Raw genomic sequence first — 14,710 nt, 5'->3', positions numbered from 1 at the left:
TAATTCATTCTGAACAAGAAACCTAGAAGAGAAGCCTAACACAGTGTCTCAAACACCAAGGGGCTAGGCCAGCCTGGATTTGCCACATGACTACCCTGGCAGTGCAAATGGAAAAGCCTTTCAGATCTTTTTCCATTAGAAACCACCAGGTATTTATTCCATGCCTGTGACATGGGGGGCCTCAAATACCTGCCTGGTGAAGATACACTTCTCTTCACTGCATTTGAAACACTAGACCTTCTCTCATTCCATTTCCAACCATGTTCTGTGTTTAGGCATAAAAATCAAACAGCAATCTCTATTTGGGGTAAAAATGGGAGTTCATAACCCACTTGAATCTAATGTATGAAATATGATTTAAAAAAAGGATGAATAATGCTTCCATCAGTGTAACAAAGATTTAATATGCTCCAATTCCCCACACATCTGCAAGCCTACATACCTTGTACTTGATGCTACCAGGTTTTACATAGAAAGACCTCATGGATATTCAAAAACTTGCAATTTAAGAGTAAAGATAAGAATCCTATACTACTTTACTCATGTCATATGCATTGAATATGAACATGAGCCAAGCACCTACACAACTGATATAGAAAAGTGGATTGCATACAATCTTTTGCCTACAAAATCAGTCTTGCTACGAAAAAAAGTCCATGTGGCTTACTGGCACAAAGGCAGAGATTCAGATTTCTACACCAAAAGCTCAAATGCCTATTATACCATGTACTATCAGTTTTTGATGAAGTTATTGTGTTTCTGTACAAAAAAAAGGATTGAAGCCAAGAGCAAAACACCAGTTCATCAGATAAAGGCATAGAGAAACTTAACTGAACACCCATTTGTGGAGGGCATTCTAGATACCAGATAGTTCTGTAGTTACAGGAATTAAATGAAGTCATATTACTTAGTTACACCAGTGCTGTCCAATACTACAGCCATTAGCCATTTGTGGCCACTGAGCATTTGGAATCTTTTTTTTGCTGGCACTGGGGATGGAACCCATGGTCTCATACATGCCAGCCAAGCATTCTACCACTAAGCTACACCTCTAGCTAGCTACTGAGCATTAAAGTGTGACCAGCACAAAATGAAAATACACAATGGATTTCAAAGATTTACTAGGAAAAAAGAATTCCAGCTATGTCTCTAATAAGTATTGATTATGTGTTGGAAATGATGACATTTTGGCTGATATATAAAATGAAGTAATGAATTAAGTTCATCTTTTTTTTCTTACTGTGGCTACCAAAATATTTTAAATTGCCTATGTAGCCTCTATTAGTGATTTGCATCTCTAATAGTGATAATTTAGATTTTCCCTACAAAGATAGCAGCAGTATCTTATTAACAAGGCAGGATAAAAATTAAGCAGAAAATATTTATGCTACCAGCTTCAATTCCTTTACTACCATAAGATCATAAAACTCAGGTTCAGTAAATATTGCAAGTTAGTGATGAAACAGTGATTGAAAGTTATAGTTTAAAAGGTTCACAGTCTCATACAGAAGAAAAAATAACCAAAAATTTTATTGCACTCAGGATAGAGACCCAATCTACATGAACTCAACTGTTACCCAATCATATGCTATTCAGAAAACAGGTTTATACTTTTCTCGATAACTGTTGAACAGTTTTCCAAAGGAGGCAAAAGGGTATTTAACTTCACACTAAGTACTACCATCTTCAATTTAGCTGAGATTTTACTGTTGTGTTTAGATTATGATTGAAGCAAGACAAGTTCTATGTGGAACCTGTTAATGCAATTTGGAACAAGACTGGTCATTACCAAAGGAACTGCATCTTTACAATGTCCACATTACAAAGTGACATGATAATAGAAGGACTAACAAGAAGACTAAAACAGAGAAATACAGTTGCTAACTACAATGTGTTAACAATAACACATGAGGCCACCTCCTTCTTTTAAATTTTTTTTTTTTTTAGAGAGAGAGAGAATTTTTTAATATTTATTTATTTTTCTTTTTAGTTTTCGGTGGACACAACATCTTTGTTTGTATGTGGTGCTGAGGATCGAACCCAGGCCACACACATGCCAGGCGAGCACGCTATCGCTTGAGCCACATCCCCAGCCCGAGGCCACCTCCTTTTATTGATACATATTATAATCATTTTGGCCAACAAATCTACAATTCTTTAAAAGCAGGTTGGAAGAGAAATAGATAGCATTATCAGTGACAATAAAAGCCACAAATAGGTGTCATTTATTTAGAATGCTTTGAAATTTATTTTATTTTATCTTGCATAATTTTATTTTTTAATTTCATTAGAAACAAGTAATATCTCCTCTAATATAATCACTTTGGAAATACTGCCATTATTATTATTATTATTATTATTACTATTCCCAGGTTCCATATTAACAAATTACAGCATAGAAAGTTTCTTGCTTACAAATGGAAGGCAGCTAGATTTAACCGAGGCTCAATTTTTGAGCCCAAAATAACACTGGGGTATGTATTAGACAACTAATAATAAAGAAAAGTTTGATCAACAGATCACCATTTTAGTATTAATAAACAAAGGAAAAACTCAGTTGCCTTTAAAGTTGGAAGCATCCTCAGAATTGCTTCTAGCACATAGTCTGAAAGGACCAATTTGCAAAAGGTATTCCCCCTGCCAGCTGTTGGCCCTCACTACCATCCCCTGCCTCATCTGGGGGAGCATAGCTTCTTTACTTCTTTGTTCTTCTCATATGTGGAGCATATGCTTAACAAATAATTTTATTAAACTTAACCAGTCAAATTCTTTTCCATAGTTTTCCTAATGACACCAAGATCGTATCAGAGAAAATATAAAGATAACTAATTATAGACAAATGAAGTGACTACTTTTATACTCAACTGAGCTCACAAGGCACAGGTTGGGGTGGGGGTTTTCATGTTTTAGCAACAATTTGGAAAAAGCAGAATGTCTGATACTTACTTCCCTATATTAGGACATTTTTGTTCCTTAAGAAATTATGCAAACATCTCTCTCTCTCTCTCTTTGAGCTATTAAAAAAATGAAACACTGCAATTATTCAGGATAATGAAAAGCACCAATATTAAAGTAAAGTCCTTTAAAAGCCACCCAAGAAGACAGGAATGGGGCAGGGGAGTAAAGGTGATACTTGCTCTGGAAGCCACACAAAAGCACCCACAGCCGGCAGGCGGCCACCTAGGCCTGAAGCAGATAGCAACAGGGTAGGGTGAGCTGCTCTTTCTGATTCTCTTGCCAGGGTGCATATAAACACCCACTTTCACTGCCATGGGAATCAAACACCCTTTGTTCCAGGGGGTATGCACTTAAAGTAATCAGGAGTGCTTTTAAAGGAGAGAAGGAAAGCAAGCTTCTTGCCAAACAAGGCACAAATGGTAGCAGAGCCACCAGTCCATCAGCAAAAAGATGGGCTTGGGATGGACATCTCTGGAGGAAGCACTGCACTCCGCCTGCCTCTCTGGCTTTTAGAGACTAGAAGAAAATCAGTAGAAAAAGTAAATAAAAGCACTCCCAACATTGTAATAACGTTGTACAGTAGAGAAAGAATCTAATTACCTAGGAATTCATCAAGAGTGCCAAGTGGACATACACATATAGATAAATGTAGAAAAAGCGTTTTTTTTTCATGGTGCTGGGAATTGAACCCAGGGCCTTGTGCATGGGAGGCAGGAACTCTACCAACTGAGCTATACCCCCAGTTCATATAGATAAATGTCACCGTGAAGTTTCCCTTAAGAATGAGAGAAGGGGGAAGGGAGGAAGGGGAGAAGGAAGGCAGGCAGGCAGGCAGTCTGGCTCCAAGAAATCTGGATGGTAGGCAAATGGATATCGGTTATCCTTTCTAGGCCTGTATGTTCAATATTCTTTTTTCCAATTAGAAAGAACTCACAGAAAAGAAATATGACTTTTCTTCCTCAAGAAAAAAACTGTTATCAGCCCCAAATAAAAGCTAAGGATTTTTTACTTTAAACGAAGACCCAGTTTTTACTTTAAACGAAGAGCATCGGAAACAACTTCTACCCATGATGCATGCGGACTCAGTCTAGAAAGAGTTGCTTGGAGAGAGCAGGGGTCCTCCTCACACAGTTCATGAAGGATTCTGGCATCTGTTTGTGACTGGATCCTATCTCATCTTTTCCTTGAGGCTGTCTTTCATGGGGAAGAAAGAAAATGCAGCCCATGATACTTTTGGCTCATACATGGCCGCATCCTCCAAGTGGCTGGGAGGAGGTGGCTTCTCTCAGCACCACAAGTCAGTACTCCTCATTTCTGAAAAATGCTCAATCACTAACATGTTGACTTTCACGGGAGATGTTCAAATTACTTGAACGTTCTTGTCAAATTAAGCGGCTCCACGCAGAATCTGCTAACTCACTGACAAAGCTTGACAATAGATTTGTCTATGAGGTTGTCACTCAGCAGATGCTGGGGGTGGGGGGTTCCACAAATTCCCTCACCTTCATGCTGCTGCTGTATGCCATTGGCCTCATCTGAGGCTCCCAATTTCCACCCTATTCTTCAAAGTGAACTGTCCAAGTCTAAACAAGTCTTCTTCATCTGTAACAATTACAATTAGCTATGTTAGGATTCCCAAGGTCACAGGGACACATAAAAGTTGAGGAGCCCAGTGCTGTAAGCAGCCAGAACCCAGGTCATGTCTAGCCCTGCCTCTTTTCATCTCTTTTCAAGGGGTCATTTTTCACTTCTCTGGGCATCCTCTGTTGTTTATATCCTCACCACCCCATTCCAACCACCCATACAGTCTACCTTGTACTGTTAGCAGATTGTGGACATGTTTTACCCTGTTTAAAAATCTAAGCCCACGAGGGCAGGTTTGCCGTTCATCCAGGGATCTCCAAACATTCGATTAGCCCATCAACACGTACCACTCGTGGGAAATCTAACAGAGAGTAAGACTAGCCCTGACTAGCAAAGTGCCTGCCACAGAGAAGGTGTTCAAGTGAATTAAACCGACTTGTTGAAAGAGCTTCCGTTGGGCAACCTCTGTTGTATGCCAGGCAGCATCTTTTGGGGTGTCATTATTTTTTTTTTACTTCAATGGGTTAAGGTTGTCACCTGAACATGAACAGAAGTTCTGGAAGTGTGTGACATCAGCAGTGCCTTCTTCCAGCATCTGCTACTTCACAGAAGGATGTTTTGCTCTGCAAGAACAGATACCCTACTGAGGTTCAGCTCTCCAACTAGGAAATGTGGCCTATCTTTTCCTGGGCTCCACTGGCCCTCATCAGTTGGGAGACCAAGATGAGAAAGGAGAAATAGGGAGTGAGTTGGGATATTTCCTCACTGGGCTGAGCACTGAAAGGCCTAACCTGTGAGCCAAGGAGAGCTGTCAGGTACAGCCTAGGGTGTTTCCATTCCTTCCTACAATAACGCCAGGAAGCTGCTGCTGCTATTTGGGGACAGGCCCAACTCCAGACCAAGAGATGTATTAGCCTTGGGCAAGAAGCTCAAGGCCCATCCTTAGAATTCTCCACATCTCTGTGAAACAGTCATACCACAGAGCCACTTTTTATTACTTCTAATAGTATTTTATTGCATCCAGTAGAAATAGCTACTAAAAATGCTCAACATTATAGACTGGTTGGTATAGCAACCAGTGACTTGTTTTCCAATTGAGGGACTAAAACTGAAAATTACTGCCTTTTACTCATATATGACAGGTCATCCAGCTGTCCTGGGAGACAGTAGCACATGACAGAAAACAGATCCCTCTTAATTGTAATTCTTTACCCTTCAGAGGTGGCTACTAAAGGAAACAGGAGAAACACACAAAGTTTTCAGGTACATTCAATAGATCTCAGGTTCTTTATCTAAATATTCCAAAAAGGGCCAGAAAATGGCCTTAAGGCAGAGAGTTCCAAGAACTTTTTGAAACTGATAAAAATTATGAACATATGGCATCATCTTAAATAAGCAAATTTCTCCCAGGGAAAAACAGCCCAGAACCTGCATCTGAATTGCAAAAACTGTCCACCTATGACTTAAAAATATTTCAGATTCATTGCTACATGATTGTGCTTGATTTGCAAAATATATTCCCCTTGAAGAGAAATACTTTACTTGTCTCCCCTACCCCCATGAAAAATAAAGAGTTATTGGGCCACATATCCCCGCCAGTGAGCTCTGCCACGGCTTTCTGACTGAGGGTCTACCACTTTAGCCAGCAAAGCAACTGGTCAGGGACAGTGAAAGTGAAAAGAGGTAGAAGCAAGCTGTTGCTGCTTTTAATTTTAGAGTTATTCAGCTCTTTACAAAGAAAGAAAAAGCATTCTAGATATTCTAGAACATTCTAGAAATCATGAAAAAAAAAACACAAAGACTTCTTTTATCAATTACAATACCCAATGGGGATAAGAAAATTAGGCTGAGGTTTAAAAAGCCAATAAACAATATATTATTGCAATATAATACATGACTGTGAGGGAAAATGATATAGTACATAATGAATAGCTTATTTTGGGTTACTTGGTAATAAACATTAGTGTTCACAAAGTATAAATTAAGAAAAATATATGAAAAGAAAAGGAGTCCATGCATTTCTTCTTCTGAACAGTGAGTTTCTTGGACTACAACCAACTTTTCTTACATTTGGGTTCTACTTATTTAGAATCAAGGAAGAGTCCTTTATAATTTCCAGTGAATGTCATTTCTAGTGAATATCCAGAAAGGACTAGATAAGATCACAGATAAGATTAGAGAAGTAGATGAGGTGATATTTAAAAACAAACAACAATAAACAGCTAGTGAAACAGACAAAACAATGTACAAACTTCCCCCAACTAGTGAACATAGAGGGGAGGTGTTTCTTTCACATCTTCTGAGCTTCAACTTGCATTTTGCTGCTGGCTCTCCGTACTCCTCTACCTTTTGATTGTCATTTATATCCTCAAGACTAGATGACTCTATGTCTGATAGCCACCATCTGGGGGTTAGTGACCTCTGGAACACGTACGTATATCTACTTCAGTAAGTTAATAACTATGTGACAGATACTGTACTGGACACATAGAATATAAAGTTAAAGAATAAAGTACACTTCCTTCAATTAAGTAGAAGAATGCTCTGTTTGTAAATACATGGCTAAGTCTGCAAAATTACTTTTTTAAAATGCTGACTGAATTTACTGGCATCCATCAGTGAGTATGATGTTCAAGACTAGATCAGATTTTGTTCATTGTAGATGGCTGGACTTGGGAAACAGGAGATACCTATACTTTCCAATGCAAGGGTAAGAGAAGGAATCCTTTTGATTATGCTGCACTTTACTAATAAATCATATAATTCTATACATATAGTTTTCAGCTTTAGAATCAAGGAAGCCTATCTTGATCCATAATATTCTGATTTCTTTCATTGTCATTTTACTTCAGAGGATAAAATAGATGTACTCTAGTGAATTTTAATGAAGAGACACTCTTCTTATTTAAAACATATTTTTGAAAAATAATATAGATAACCAATGTAATCTAAGTTCTTTGAATTTAAAATTGATCATTTTCACGTTTTCATTCAACAGGTAGCCAAGAGACCCTAAATTACCCTAGATATTTGTTGTGGAATTAAATAATAAATACAGCTGGGTCTAGACCTTATTATTCAGTAGGTATATCTGTATAGCTAACCGGAAGAAACATCAGTAGGTATACCAATGTAGCTAACCAGAAGAAAATCTAGTCTCATTTCCTTATCACCCACTTAAAACATACCCAAGAGGCTTTGATATATTTAGCTTTGTTTTGTCAAGTCTTATACTCATCATGCAAAGTAAAGAAAATTCAGTTGGCTTTTACAAAACAATGCACAACACTGTGACAGTGAATGCTTTCTGTGCCATAAATTAAGGAATTTACAATGTGACAGTTCTTAAGAATATTTCTAGGTACTTACAACACATGGGTTGTTCCTAGATCTTCTAATTAAGGTCATTATCCTGTCTTTACTCCCAAGATACCATTAGAAATGAAGACACAGGGCTGGGGTTGTGGTTCAGTGGTAGAGCGCTCGCTTAGCATGCATGAGGCACTGGGTTCGATCCTCAGCACCACATAAAAATAAAATAAAGGTTATTGTGTCCACTTGCAACTAAAAAAACAAATATTTTAAAAGATTAATGAAGACACAAAGTCAGGGTAATGATGAATATACCCTATGATGATTCAGAGAAATATTCATTCATAGAAATCCAGTGGCTGCTATTGTTGGAGATGGTTGCTGGCCTGTTTGGACAGATGTTTTCTGTGGAACAGGGGGGTCAGCATCCCACCATTATGCACCCTCCATATAAACTACACTGGAAAACTAGGTTATCGGGGAAAAGGAAGGTAAGCATGCTACCAAGCACCATGTTATCATGTCTTTCTTTGAATTCAGGTTTAGAGAAAATGTTGGATTAAAAAAAAAAAAAATCCATGGGATTTATCCATGGATTTAAACAGAGTAGTTTCTTAAAAACATGGTTTTTACCCTGTTAGAACCTATAAATATGACATTTGGGAATCTCAGTTACAGCCATGAAACAACCAATATAATTAGGTAATTCTGATATATACTAAAAGAGAAATTTCAAGTTGAAAATCACAACAAAAAGTATTATATTCCTTTGTTCATCAAATAATTGAGTACCTACTATGTGCTGACACTGTTCTAGCCACTAGGGATATATCAGTGAATGAGAGAGATAAAGTCCCTGCTATCATGGACTTTTATAATATGGAAAAGACCAGCAATGCTAACATAAATTATTTGGCAATGTGGGTAAGTATCATAGAGGAAAACCCAGAAGGAAGAGGTATCAAAAAAATCCAGCAGGAAAAGAGATGTCTGATTGAACACCTCAGGGGAGGAGGGCACAGACATGTAGGTACTAGAGGAAGAGCTCTCTAGGCAGAGGGAACAGCAAATGTAAAGGCTCAGAAGATGGAATATGCCTGGCTGTTTGAAGAAATAATAATGTGTGCCTTAAACTCCTTCCAGTTTAAGGGGTTACCATTGGGGCAAAATATATCCCTAACACAGCCACATTTTCATAAACTCTTAGGGCAGGAATGTGCCTTTGGAACTGCTTCCTGAACCCCTTAGTCTCACCAAGGAAGAAATGAGGAAGAGGAGATTGAGTGAGTAATCCAAGAAGACACAACCAACAACTAGCTGAGAAAGGCTTTAGTACAAAGGATGCCAAACTCAGCACAATGGTTTTTGTCTTATGTTTCAACTTTTTAATGAAGAGGCACTCTTCTTATTTAAAACATATTTTTGAAAAATAAAATAATATAGCTAACCAATGTAAGCTAAGTTCTTTGAGTTTAAAATTGATCAATTTCACTTTTTCATTCAACAGATAGCCAAGAAACCGTAAATAACCTAAATATTTGTTGGGGTATTAAATAATAAATGCAGCTGGGCCTAGATCTTATTACTCAGCAACTAACTATATAGGCATGTAACAGAGAAAATCTGTGCACAAAGGGACCTGTTTCAGGATGTGTATTGTACCACTGTTTGTTATTGTAACAGATTTCCCCTCAGCAGAAAAAGGTGCTTGTAACAGTGAAAAATTAGAAACTCCTAATTTTCTCTTGGCAAGGGAATGAGTAGACTATAATTTATTTGTACACTAGAATTCTCTATAGCAGCTGACACGAATAAAGATCTACATGTACCTCAAAAAAAACATAATGAGGAGTTTAAAAATGCAATGCTGTATGTATATGGAATCATGCCATTTATGTAAAATGCTAAACACAAACATATTCTGGGGGATATATAATACACAGAAGTATCAAGCGTGCTTGAGAACTGTATGTAGTAACTCTGCATTAGTGGTTCCTTGGAACTGGAGGAAGAGGAGGAGGGATGGGTTAAAAAAAACAAAAACTGAGTTGCAGTTTATTTTATTGAGGGAGGGGGCATTTTAAGCAACTCTTAAACCTAGGCAGTAAAACATGAATGTCTTGCTGTATTCTCTTTTGATGTATGTTTGAAATATTTCAGATTTCTTTTTATTTCAGAAGAAAGGAAAAAACAAAAGTTATCCACCACACTCCAAGGGAATTGCCCTTAACCTCCAAATCTCAGTTTCTTCACTTTTAAAGCTTGGGGGCTGCTGGGTGTGGTGGTGCATGCCTCTAATCCCAGAGGCTCCTGAGGCTGAGGCAGGAGGATCAAAAGTTCAAAGCCAGCTTCAGCAAATTACCAAGACCCTAAGCAACTTAGCAAGACCCTGTCTCAAAATAAAATATAAAAAAGGGCTAAAGACATTGCTCAGTAGTTAAGTGCCCCTGGGTTCTATCCCCTGTGCAAACAAACAAACATGGGGGCTGGTGTGCAGGAAGTTTGGGGTATAGTTCAGAGTATGTGCTCAGCATGCCTCAGGAACTGGGTTGATACCTAGCAACAAAAAATAGCAAAGAGGAATGGTAGGTGTACCTACCTCTAAGATGCATTGAGAAACAGCAGTCTGGAAACAGAATTTCATTGTCATAGTACCAGTGGGCGGGGATATATCATATATATCATATTATATTCATTCTTCCATTGAATTTCCAGAGGCTCTGCATCCATTCTTCTTACTCAATTTCATAGATAAGAGTAAAAAAAAATTTCAACTGGGGTTTAACCACCATCAGTACTCTCAAAAAGTCATAAAAGGGATATGTGTTGAAGCTCTGTGGCAGAGTGCTAGAATGTCCAAGGCCCTGGATTTGATCCCCAGCTTGGGGTAGGAAGGGTTATAAAACAAATTTAAGGAATGTACTTAAAATGGAAAATGCTACAATAAATTCATTAATGAAGCATTTCAGTGAATACAGATTAAAGTCGTGTGGCAGCCCAGGCTCTCTTACGTCTCTTAAGCAAACACTGGTTAAAACATTAACAACTGGATACATTTCTTCCGATAAAACCAATTGTCTTATAATACCAAGGCAGAAAACATCTTACCTGTTAGTTATCATTTTTAAAATATTATCGAATTATATTCATCAGTAATAAAACTCACAGCCACGCGAGTGAACAGGGCTGAGCACGTCGCAGTTAGAGCTATCAAAATCCAGCCTCCCTGTGATTCAGTCTTTTCTCCAACTCAGTCAAACCAGGGAGGTGTGAGCCTTCGCGCCAAAGAGCTTCTGCTAAATCCTACTGAAAGACAAAACCAGCTCCTCTCTTGGCCTGGTCTTTTAGGCCTTAAGGTCACATTCCCCAGAGAGCAAGCTATTTTTTCCCTCCCCATCCCAGGCAGTTCGGTACTCTACTCTCTGGGAAGGGAATCCCAGGCGAATCACCTGTGAGTCTACTGCGAAGGGAAGCCGCAGATCCGAGCTGAGCGGCCTGGAATCCGCAGATTTGCCCCAATCAGCACTGCAAACAAAGTTGCGCCGAGCTGAGCTCCTTGGAAAAGAAAGGGAAGCCTGAACACACAGCCCCTGCCCAGGCCTTCTCGGCGCACTGGGCTCCATTTATCTTAATCTCCCGTCTGTTGCCTCTTCAGGTTTTGAGGCCCCCTTTCTCCAGAAGGGGATATGAAGCCCAAAGGGGGTTAAGAAATGAACGCTGCAAACTGCAAAATCTAAACCGTGGACACAAACTGTCCAAGCCCGCAGCGAAAGGAAGATGAGTCAAAGATGCCGCCCTCCCGGGTCGGGGTCGCGGGAGATGGCGGGAGCCCCTCTGGCGGCTCCACATCCTCCTTTTTCCCAAAGTCCCAGCTACCGCGAGTCTGCCTCACTCCAGCATCCCTCCTCCAGCCTCCTCGGGTCCGCGGCGAGTATAGGGACAAGGGGGCGGTGGGCAGGGGACTGTGGCGGGCTCGAAGTGGTCTCTTCTGCGCCCTTCGGCCAGCTGAGCGGCTCTCGGGAGCCAGAAAAAGAACAATAGCGGTCCCTGGGTCTTGCGGAGCCGCGGAGTCCCCAGCTAACACCTCCTTCCCCAGCTCCTCCAAGTTCAGCGGGGAGGCGGGTCGAGTCCCAAAGCAGGGACCCGGGGGGAGCGGGACGCCGGGAAGGGCGACGCAGGTGGGCAGGGTGCTGACCCGGGGCGCACCCGGGTCTGGTCATTCATTCCCACCGGCGCTCCCTCCGCAGAACCCCGAGCTCGGCCCTGCCCCAGCCCGCCGGCGAGTCGCGGGGCGGGGCGGCAGGAGGAGGACCCCCTTTTCCTAACTTGGCCGGTCCTCCCTCTCTCTCTCCCCAGATCCCCGCCACCCTCCTCTTCCCCGTGTCCCATCTGTCCTCCGCGGACAGTCGGCGGCGGGCGGCGGATCGGGCGCTGCTGGCGGGACCCTGGCTGCCGCCCGCTAAGCCGCTCAGCCCGGGGCCGTCCGCCGCGCCGCGCCGCCTCCCTGGCCCGAGCTGCAGACACAAAGGAGGGGACCCCGTGGGCCGGGACCCCGCGCCGGGAGCCTCGCAACTCTCGGCGACGCGCACTCACCCCATCGAGGCGGCCGCTCCCGGGCCCTGCTGGCTGCGCCACCCCTCCCGCGGCTTCCCCAGGAAAACGCGGCCGCCGGGCTCGCTTCCTGTCGGCTTCCTGCGCCTCCGTCCCTCCTCCTTCCCGCTGCGGGGGTCAGTGGGCGCCGCGGCTCCCTGGCTGGGCCGGCGGGGCGGGGGCAGCCGCAGCACCACCACGTGGCCGCCGGGCGCCGGCCCCCGCCGACCTGGATCCAGGGGGAGCGGGAAGGGAGGTGCTAGCCATTCCCCTCCCCTTCAGCCCAGCGCGGCCCCAAATTCCGTGAGTCAGGTGACCCGGCCCGGCGCTCGGGTCGGGACCTACGGGGGTGCCCCCGCCGGCGAGTCTCCGGCTGCGTCCCCGACCCCGCGCCCGCGCGCCCTGGGCGTCCCTGGCCTGCCTTTAGTCTGTGCGGATCGTGGGACCCTTCTCCGCGGATCCGTGTCATCATCTTAACCTGAAGTTCGTAGAGCCACCCCGGCTCCGACCCCTGGATCGGATGAGATCCCAAATAGTGCTCATTTCTGATCCACTTCTAAAGTCTTTTTTGATCGTGGAGGATGTTGAAAGTAACTGATCCAAGCCCCCTTCTAACCAGAACCGGGTCGGTTATATTTCCGAAAATCATTGAACAGAAAGCAAACTAAAATGTGTTCATTTTCTCGGGACTGAAGCAATTGGTTGGAGTCTGTCTCTGACACTCATCAGGTGGCAAGACAGAACTAACTACCAGCGTTAAGTAGTTCTTTGCTTAGGAGTTAAAAGGGAGACATCTACAGCCTGAACTGACTGGCCGCATGACCAGTGGGAACCGGCTAAGGGCTCAAGGCCCTAGACCCCTACAGCCTCTCTCCTTCAGCTCACTAGGACCTGGACTTTGAACCTTGATGGAGTCCTCCAATAATTCCAAGGATTTCAAAGCTCCCCACCTACTCATCTAATTTGGCCCGGTTTTTCCATGCATTCTAGCCATGCTAAACAGCTAGGACTTACAAAGTTTTATTCACCAAAGCTCCACACTTCTGGTTAGTGCTGCATCCTTTACACAAGGAGAAAGCTTTCTAGAATAAATAAATGGTATGGTACTTCCTGGGATCTACTGTAAATCATCTGCTTAAGAGGAAAAACAGCCATTCCAACAAAAGTGAAATTCACCCTGACAGTTCAGTTTATAATGTCTTTGGCCATGTCTTAACTACTATAGATCAGACTTTTATCTGCTCCTTCCCCTAGTCCCATCCCCCCAAGGGAACTGCCTGTCTTAGCTTTCATAGGTGAACTTGCCAAATAGGAAACAAAAGCTGCCTAACTAGCAGAGTGGTCTTCACTTCCTAATGTCATGAATCAAAGATCCTCAGGGAAGCGGTTAACCCCCAGTTTAAAGCAAGATTCATGCTCCTTTTCTTGTCTTTTATCCCTTTCTCTAATAAAATCTCACTCTAAAAGAAATGTGAACTAGCAAGTCATTTTTTTCTGTTGTTAAATGCTGACAATTTCGACAGTATAATGCTTCCTCACAGTTCATGTTAATGAGGTACTGTACCCTACAGTACTGAGCACTGCGATATATGAGTTTTCTCCTTTGCTTTTAGCATGTCAGTCTTGTTTAGGCAGAAGCAGATGGGAAGATAGGACTTGGTACAGAGTAATCAAAGCTGCTTTGGAAATTTAACATGTAGGAACAGTTGACAAGTTGAAGGAGTTAAAATATTAAACAAAATTAAACATAATTGCCTAAGGCAGGTTGATCAGCCTTTGATTTACAGAAACCCTGACCCTTATCTATTTAATCTGTCCCAACCACCTCCAGAGAGTCTGTGTCAGCTCCCTGGCTCCCATGGGAGGCTTCTGTGCTGTGCCCTTTAGTTGATAACCCCACCCTCCCACATCAGCAAGTCTAACCTGGGTGAGGGACTCTTGTGGAGGGAAGGACTCTTGCTTGTTGGTTGTGCCAAGCTCCTCTTGAAGATTACCCTTTTGGAAACTCTAAACAAACCTCCTACTCTCCAGTCTGTACCTTCAGACAGCTGAAATTCTGCCTCCTGCAAGGGATTATTGGTTAAGTGTAGGATTAAACATAGTTTTCTCATTGTTTTGTTTTGTTTTATTGTCCAGACCTTTTAGAAATACTAATTGGGTTCTGGATACATTGACTATGACCTCAGATGGAGACCAGGTCCAGAGAAAAGATTTGAATGAAGGCAGCAAGAATAAAATGACCATGTATAAGCAGTGGTAAAAACCT

The 14,710-nt window shown here is 42.2% G+C and overlaps 1 protein-coding gene across 4 annotated transcripts in view; it reads right to left on the bottom strand.

The window, feature by feature from the left end:
* Rai14 (retinoic acid induced 14) overlaps positions 1 to 12,656 on the bottom strand; it is a 136,125-nt gene extending 123,469 nt beyond the window's left edge. For 2 of the 4 annotated variants that reach the window (XM_071612649.1, XM_034636109.2), the window contains exon 1: positions 12,448 to 12,656. The gene's annotated coding sequence lies outside the window, so the exon portion shown is untranslated. Of the gene's footprint in view, positions 1 to 4,460; positions 4,480 to 11,303; positions 11,364 to 12,447 lie in introns of those variants that run through there. The other 2 variants (XM_071612650.1, XM_071612651.1) reach the window with 2 other exon arrangements.
* Positions 12,657 to 14,710: the final 2,054 nt, after the last annotated feature.

Source organism: Marmota flaviventris, chromosome 5 (genome assembly GCF_047511675.1).
Source record: "Marmota flaviventris isolate mMarFla1 chromosome 5, mMarFla1.hap1, whole genome shotgun sequence".
Classification (NCBI taxonomy): Eukaryota; Metazoa; Chordata; class Mammalia; order Rodentia; family Sciuridae; genus Marmota; species Marmota flaviventris.
This window is presented reverse-complemented; position numbering and strand designations above follow the sequence as displayed.